The sequence below is a fragment of the Lontra canadensis genome, unplaced genomic scaffold (assembly GCF_010015895.1).
Source record: "Lontra canadensis isolate GAN:19392208 unplaced genomic scaffold, GSC_riverotter_1.0 scaffold66, whole genome shotgun sequence".
Classification (NCBI taxonomy): Eukaryota; Metazoa; Chordata; class Mammalia; order Carnivora; family Mustelidae; genus Lontra; species Lontra canadensis.
Genome location: NW_022631060.1, coordinates 8,399,299 through 8,407,939, shown reverse-complemented (window position 1 = coordinate 8,407,939; position 8,641 = coordinate 8,399,299). Strand labels below are relative to the sequence as shown.

The following is an 8,641-nucleotide window of genomic DNA, read 5'->3' as shown; positions in this document are numbered from 1 at the left end:
GAGGAACAGACCAGAAGGGGCAAGAAAGGAGGTGGCGGGGAGGTCTGCGAGGGAGTGTGCACTGGGGGTGGGTCCAGGACGTGGGGTCAGACTGTGCAGCTCACATGTCACCGTTTATTGCTCGGCACTCCTGCCCAGGGTCATAGGACTCAGGAAAGGCTACAAAACCGAAGACAGTTGAGCTGGTTGTTGAGTCTCCCAGCATCACCTCCAGCCGTCATCAGGTCACCTCCAGCCGTCATCAGGTCACCTCCAGCCGTGGTCAGATCTCCACGAGCAGAGAAGGAGACGGTTCTAGAGACGGTTCTAATGGCAACGAGGACAAGAGTACACAGCTTGGCAGGACAGCGCCCCCAGCTGGCCCCGCTCCTGGCCCTGCGTGCAGAGGCTGGGGACAACGGTCGCCTGTCCTGGATGCAGCAGGAGGGGCCGGCAGGCGCTGCGGAGTCCCAGACAAGGGGCCGGGACCCAGGGTGCTGACCTTCAGAGGGGGAATGGCCAGGAGCCCTCCTTCCCCCAGATGCTAGAAGAAAGGAGAATCCAAGGAGTGGGTTTTGCATTGTTGGCTTAGTTTTTCAGCCATCCCGTATGCCATCTCTTTTAGGAAATAGAACGTTCTGGTGAGTAGCGGCCCCAGGCATCATCCAAGTCACATGGCCTTTAAGCGGCTCAGCAGAGATGGCTGAGGAGGAGGCCCGTTGTGGGTCTGCCAGCTGCCCAGGGCCCTCCACCGATGAGGCCGGGTTACTTGGAACTCTGCCTCGGACACCTCCCGTCCCTTGCCAAATGGCTCCCGCTGAGGGCTCTGGGTCTCCACACCGATGCCACAGCCCTGCCCTGTGCCAGTAAGGAAACCGAGGGGCCAGCTGGGGTCTGCAGCAGGTGCAGGGCTGAGCCAAGAAGCCCCATGTCCTGCCTGCCTCCCCCCCGCCCGCCCCGAGGTGTGCAGGATCAGGTGCGGCCCCGCACATCGAAAGCAGGCACAGACGGACAAACCTCTCTCAGGGTTTGCTGGTGTAAACGAACACGCAGAAGTGGAGCCCATTGCAAACAAAACGCCCCGTGCACGACTCAGCTCCTCTCCGAACCAGGGGGCGCGATTCCTAACCCAGGGGCCCCTCTGCCTCAGGGCCCTTCCCACATGGTTCTGGGCCAGCCCCATCTCCCTGCCATGCCTCTGTCTACTCTGTCATCCTGACCCAACTGCATGTAGCTGGGGTCCGTCTTGAGGTGGCTGCTGGGCATCTGGGTGAGCGGCTCACAGTGTACGGTCAGCCAGACCCAGAAACCAGCACGCATCGGAAAGGCGAGGGCCCCCCGGGAGCCGGGTGCCCTGGGGGTTCACACATACACAGGAGTCATGCTCTGGGCTCTTTCCAAGCGCCGGGTCCTAGAATGAACAGATCAGGGCAGCAGCTGCTCTGGGAGCCGGCAGGGAGACGAGCCCCGGAGCCGGCTTCCTGGGGTCTCACTGAGAAAGGACTTTGTTTCCCCAACTCCTGGCTTCAGACCTCCGCCTGTCCCTGTCGGATGTCCCCTCCCTGACATCATTAAATGCAGATATCCCATGAGGCTAACATGAGTTGGATTTCAGAGTCCCGCTCTAGCCAGGTGCCTTCCAGGGTCCCCAGAGGGGCCCCGAGCATGGCATTCCCAAGGTTACAGGTTTTGGGTTTTTTTTTTTTTTTTAATGAACTTTGCAAGAAAAAAAAAAAAAAGCAATTTTTATGTGGCAGACACCCTCTAGGGTGACAGGGAGAGATGGGGTCCCACTGAGTCACATTCCGCTGATCCTTTGAGCCTGGGCTAATCCCAGGGCCTACTTGCAGCCAACAGAACGTGGCAAATGGGATGGGACATCACGGCTGTGAGTGTGGAGTGTGATAGGGCGAAGGCGGAGGGCCTTCACAGATACCATTAAAATCCCTAATCTGTCGACCTTGGGTTCATCCCAGGAGTGAGCCAGGGTGGGCCTGACCTAATCAGGCAAACTCTAAAAGAGGCCCAAGGCTCCCACCCCACCCCACCCGGGAAGTCAGAGACTCTGCGCCTTGCTGGCTCTCGGGAAGCAAGATGCCAGGAGTTCCAGAGGTGCCGGCACGTGAGCTCTGCTGACACCTCAAGGCGGCTTGGGGGCCGTTCCTCCCTGAGGCCAGACAGACGGCAGACGGGTCGTGCCCTCTTCCCCTTCAACGCTGCTCCATCTCCCCCCCCGCGTGAGCTGACGCCATCACACAGGCGCCTGTGGCTTTCTCGTGCCTTCTGGCCATGGGGTAGCCTTATTCCACCCACCCTGGAGACTCCCTTCCGTCTGGTCTGGTCTGTGTGGGGGTCCCGCCGCTGACGCTGGCTCAGCCCTCGCCCCGTACTCAACACCACAGGGAGGGATTCTGGAATCCCTCCAGAATTCTGGAAGAGTGGGCACAGCTTCCTCTCCGTGTCCTGGGGTGGCTGCCACAAATGGGCACAGACGGGGGCTCACAGCCACACGAGCTGCCTCCCTTCCAGCCTGGGGGCCAGGGTCTGAGATCTAGGTGTGTTCAAGGTTCCAATAGGACCGCACTCTCTCCAGAGGCCCCGCCAGGGGTCCTTCCTGCCTCTTCCAGCCTCTGGGGCCCCAGGAGTCCTTCCAGCCTCTGCCTCCATGGTCACATGACCCGTCCTCTGTCCCCCCTCCTTTCCCTTGTAAGGACACAGTCCTTGGATTTAACACCATCCCCCCAAACATCCAGGAGGAGTCTGAGCTCTCTGTTCTTAATTGAGTCATACCTGCAAAGACCTGTCCCCCCATAAGGCCTCAACCGCAGGTTACGGGGCTTAGGATGAGGACTGTTCTTTGGGGGGTCACCACCCTTCAATCCACTACGACCCCACTCAGAGTCCTGTCCACACGTAAACAGGAGGCCTGCAACAGGGTGTGATGGGGGAGGCAGAAGCGGAGAAGAGCAGGGACAGGTCCCGAAGGAGAAGCTGTCAGGGTAGCATCTCCGCGGGCTGACACTTAAGTCTGGACTGGGTGGCTGGGAAGGAGACCGCCCTGTGGAGCTGCGGGGGGAAGGGACCCACAGAGGCAGGCTGGGGCGAGAGCAGAGGGCTAGCATGCCTGGAGGGTGGTGGATGACAGGGAGACCGTGGGGACACTCCCCCAGAAGAAGAGACACTTCCCCAGGAGCTGGGTGGCAAGCCCGGGCTCCCAGGGACATGAGCCTGTGCAGGGAAGGTCTGCCCGCCTCCGCGGGACCCAGGAGACTCTGGAGTCTGGGGGCTGACTGCCTTGTTTCTGCTCGACGTGAGGACCGGACATGCTGGGGGCCTGGGGAGGTCAGGCAGGGCCTTCTCTTTCTGTCCAGAACCCCAATCCCCCACCGCTCTGAGGGTGGCAAACGACGTCTGGAGGGAGGCCTCTTGGAAGCCACAGGGCAGAGGCCGTCGGGGGGGTGTCTGGAGGAAGCTGGGAAAAAAGTTCCAGGAGGAAGGGCTGTGAGGTAGGGATGGGATGGGTGCAGCTGCCACATGGAGGGAGGCCCAGTGGTGGCCAGCAGGAGAGCAGGGACTGGGTGAACAGAGTCCCTCCAGGGGCCGGATCCCCGCTCCTGACTCTCCATCCAGCACATGCCCCCCTCGAGCAAGCCGGTCGCAGCTGGTGTCTGAGACGGGGAGCCTGAGGTGCATCTGGACAGGGCAGGGCGTGTGACCCTGGGGGCGGGTCTGACAGCAAACCCCACCGCACTGGCCAGCCACGGACTCGGGAGCGACCCAGCTGTGTGCGAGTGGGGTCGTCCCCAAGAGACCCCAGGCCGGGGAAGACGGAGGCTGGCCCCCGCGGGCTGCACGGGGCCGGGACGCTCACGGCTGCTCCTCCAGTTCCCCAGGATTGCGAAGTGGCCACGGAGCACGGGCTCTGGAGGCCAAGACGGTGTTTCAAGTCCCCGCTCCCCAGAATTGCCAGCTGGCAACCTGGGGTGTTCCTCCCATGTTTCTGAACCTCGACTTCTCCTCCAATGAGGGGTCAGAGTTGGGGGTTCTGGGGCTCGCCTCCCTGGGTCCTGGACGGTGACCTTGGGCCATTGACGTGCACCCAACAACGTAGGGCTTTGTTTCCCCAGATGAGAACTTGGCTGACTGGGGCTGTGACCATCAGCTCAGAGCAGTGAGATGACCGTTGCCATTCATGACCCAAACGTTCTTGGCTTCGCACATTAAAGGCTTATTTCCAGTTCAGTGCAGGGCGCCGGCAGGAACTGCGGGCAGAGTCTGCTCCAGGAGCTCATTCGGGGACCCAGGCTCCTTCCGGCTCGCGGTCCTCTTGGGGCTTCAGAATCTTCCTCCAGATGCCCCCGCAGAGTTGCTGCTGGGCCAGGCCTGGGCGTTGCCATGCTCAGGCCACGGCCACACCAAGTGCAAGTACGACTGGGGTGTGCAGATCGGCTGCACACCCAGGAAGGGAGAGGCCAGAGCTGAGGAACGGCCCATCTCACTGCTTTATTTCCCGCCGCGGCGGGCAGCAAGCAGAGGGCGCGGCGGGCCCGGGGCGGCCTGTCCTGGGGGAGCCCCCTTTGCTGTCATCACCATCACATGAGAGCCGACTTTGAAATCCCCAAATGAGGCTGCCAGGGTAAGCTCAGACCTCACAGGGCTCCCCACGTCGTTGGCTCTCTGTGAGCAGGAGATTTTACCCTCCCGGACTTCTGTGTCTGTCCCTGAGGTCTCCTCTAAATCCCTTAATCTTATTATTCCTTTGTAGGGAGGCTCCAAACATTCTTTTCATATTTAAAAAAAAAAAAAATGGATACATTTTTAAAAGAGCATTTTTTTTTTTTTTGAAACCCCGGATCTCCAGGAGGGTCATTCCCTGTTGGGGAAGGGTTGGGGGTCCCGCTGGGTGTGAAGAGAGTGAAAGCAGTCCTCAGCCAGAGCAACCGCCTCGTCCCCTCCACGTCCCTTTCCAACCCTGGCCACGGGGTCAGAAGGCAGAACGTTCTCCAACCCAGCTGTGCGTTCAGCTCATGAGAGGCGCTCACGAAAATGCAGACCTCCAGGCCCCGTCTTCGTTGCCCAGATGCTGAATGCCAGGCCAGAATGACGAGGTTCTGAATTTTCAGCAGGTGCTCTCACGAGGTGCTGACACGGCCTGGAGTCCGGGAAGCCTGCCTGCAGGGGAGAGTCGGGTGAGCCAGAAAGCCCCCTGCCTCCGGGTCGCTGGCCATCTGGCAGGGAGAGTAACACACGGACCCCAGTCAGAAACCTCACCCAGGACCAAGGCCGCCGGTCACCACCCTGGGGACGTGGCGCGCACGGCACTGGGCCTGGCCACCGGCTTTCGGCCACTGAGTGTTTGTGGGCTCCGGCTGAGGGAAGGGGCCCGAGGACTCCCGAGGTCCGGTTACTCCGTCCCGTCGCCCCGACGCGGTGGGGCCTGCAGTGCAGACGGTTGGGGCTGCCCTGGGAGCCCCTCTCTCCCGCTTGCCGAGGCCGAGGAGCAGGTGCCCCCGTGCAGGTCCCTCCCGGAGGCCCTGCTGGCCCCCACGCGCCCCTTTAAAAAAGTGGATGTGAAATTCACGCGGCGTAACGGGAACCGTGTTGAGGAGAAAATTCAGGCGCACCTGGTACATTTCCATGGCTATGCGCCGCCCGTAAGCCAAATTCTAAAATGTTCTCATCACCCCAGAAGGAAACTCTGCCCCCGTTAAGCATTAACTTCCCCTCCCCACCCCCAGCCCTAAATTCTGGCCACCATGGGTCTGCACTCTGTCTCTACAGATTTCCCGAGTCTTGCTCTGTGGCCTCCTGAGTCTGGCTGCTTCCAGGGGTCGTCCCATGGCAGCGGGTGTCTGCGCTCCCTGCCTCCCGTGGCTTCCCACACCCCGACCCCTTCCTCACTGCAGAGCACGGGCTGCCCTGGGGGGTGAGGGAAGGCAGGAGGCAGCTCCCGGCGGGGAGGGGAGGGCACACAGGTAGGATTCGGGCCTGGGGTAGAGGGGGCTGCCGTAAGTCCCAGGTGAGCCTCTGGGGCAGGAAACCACAAACGCATCTCAGATGCTCCGGAGGCTGGAAGCAGCAGATGGACCCCTGCGGCCACAAGCCGGGGTTCCGCCCCCTCCTCTCCTCCAGCCCCACGAGGTACACGAGCCAGCAACTGGCCTTTTATAAATAACATCGTTTGGACCATGTTTGGAAGTCGGGGCCCCATAGATCCGCCAGACCCATTTCCTCCTGCACCAGCCCCGGGCTGGCCAGAGATGATCGTATGATGTGGGGGGACCGTCTTCCCACCAGATGGGGAACTCAGACTTCATCCAATGCCAGTCCGTGTTCCTGGGGCGTGGGACGGCCCCCACCCCCTCCTGGCCCGGCTCCCTTCCTTCTAGGACCCAGCCCGTCCCGGAGCTCCTTACTTCCGCAGCTGCTGTGTCCTGGCGTGGGAGCGCCTGCCTGGGGCCGTCCTGCCCGTGGCTTCGGATGGGCCACCGGTTCCGGCCAGCGAGAGGCGTGACCCCGCACTGGTGGCTGGAGGAAGCCGTTTATCATCGCGGAAGGATCTGGCTGCTGGCATGTTTATCTAGAGGAAGGAAATGGACTCTTCATCTCCTCCAAGGGGCGTCTGGCCTGGCCCGCCATCCGCTCCGTCCGTGGGGTAACTTTAAATAACGAGTCCCATCTGTCAGTACCTGCTCACTGTCTCCCGCGGGGCTCTCGCTCATCACTCCCTGGTGCCGCGCTTTATTGCTGCTTCCTCCTTTAAATAAACCCGGCCATAAATCTGATTCCTGTCGGAGCTGAGCTCAGAAATCTGTCCCAGCAACGCGGGCCAGTAAGGCAAGGCTCTGTCTTCGGGCGGTGTCCAGAGCAGACGGCCCAGGACACCTGGGGGTGAGCGGGGTGCCCCCTGTGGTGCGGGAGGCTGCAGTCCCAGAGGCTCAGGGACAATGTGGTCTGATTTTCCACATTTCCAAGCCAGGGAACGAGTAGTAAAAAATCTCACCTGGCAATCGGCATGGAAATTGCTGGAATGCCATTGCACAAATCCAGTAGCCTGTGCCAGTCTGGGTACCTCTGGCCAACAGGACCGCTCAGCTAACAGTGCCTCCTGAATTAACAACTGTGACTTTGCACCTCCAGTGTCCTGCCAGGTGAGGTGACCCAGAGGGGAGAGCATAGGCCATGTAGCTTCCCTTCCACCTACACCTCTCTTCATCCATCGTCCACCCATCCGTCCATCCATCATCCATCCAAACACCCACTATCCATCATCCATCCATCATCCATCATCCACCCATCATCCATCATCCAACCATCCATCCCTCCATCCACCCATCCGTCCACTCATCCATCATCATCCATCCATCCATCATCCACCCACCCACCCACACATACGTGCATTTTTATCCATCAGGGTTTTATTGCACACCTAGTGTGTCCCAGACACTGTGATGCATGTTGTGGAACGAGTGACTAGGGTAGACCCTGCCCGATGCGGGGCTCAGAGAATGGGAGGGGGCTCTGAACAAGGAGGTGCGGTACACGAGGAAGGAAAAGCAGAGGGACCATGTGACAGGGACCTGGGAGAGGCATTGTGAGGCAGGGCTGTGTGAGCTGAGCATGAATGATGGGGCAGCGCCCATCCCAGGGTCTCAGACTCGGGAAGCACATTGTGGGTATTGAGGAGAACGACCTTGGAGCCTGGGAGGAACAGAGGTGGCAGGGGTGGGGAGCAGAATCGTGAGGCCTGCGGTCAGGGCAGAGATGTGTATATCCCCACCCATCCCCACACCACGGCTGCCCACACGTGGTCCACAAAGGGGTGGCAGGAAGGGCAGGGGCTGGGGGAAAGACAGGGGAAATGCCATCTGGGGTTCATGAATGTGCAGACGTGTTTAAAGTCACGGGAACCATGAGGCCCCTGGAGGAAGTATGTTGGAGAAGAGGAGAGGTCTGAAGCTGGGGCCCTGGGAGAGAAAGGGGAGCCGAGAAGGGGAACAGCAAAAAGTGAAGAGGACCAGCAGCCTGTGGGGTCCCCGAATCTAGCACACTCCATGTTGATCAGGGGCTTGTACTCTCCCGGGAACCTGTGATCTGATTTCAAATCCTGCTGGGTGGTCCTTCTTTCTCCCAGCTCCATCCCCAGAAGCCAGGTGCAGTACTGCGCTCTTCTGGGGCTCAGGGTAAGTCCCAACTCTTCCCCCGGCATTCTTCCCCTTCCACGGCCACTTGGGTTCCTCCACGCCCCTCCCTCATCCCTCACAGAGTTCCATCTGGCTCCTCAGAGCCCCCCACCGTGACTCAGCCAGGCCATGCTCAGCTTCACAACCCTATGCTACTCCTACTGTGTACCATGTCCTGTGCATTCCATCCCCCTACCCTGCACACTCCTACACGACCTTCAAGAGCCCCCCCCAGGATCGAGCCGTCTGGTTCTCTAATGGTATAGCGGCAGAGAGGGGAGGTCGTAAGCTCTAGGGCCAGATTTTCTCTGGACTTGGGTTTTGACTCTGCCCATCATTGTGTAACTCAGGCCTCAGTTTTCTTTTCTGTAAAATGGGCATGATAATAGTTCCTACATGTTCATGTTGTTGGGAGAATCCTGCCCATCACGCACGGGGAGCCCCAAGCCAGGGCCAGAACACAGCAGCAACTCAACAGA

At 60.2% G+C, this 8,641-nt stretch overlaps 1 pseudogene; it reads right to left on the bottom strand.

The window, feature by feature from the left end:
* Window positions 1-649: 649 nt before the first annotated feature.
* LOC116880609 lies at window positions 650-4,068 on the bottom strand (annotated as a pseudogene).
* Between the last annotated feature and the right edge of the window lie 4,573 nt (window positions 4,069-8,641).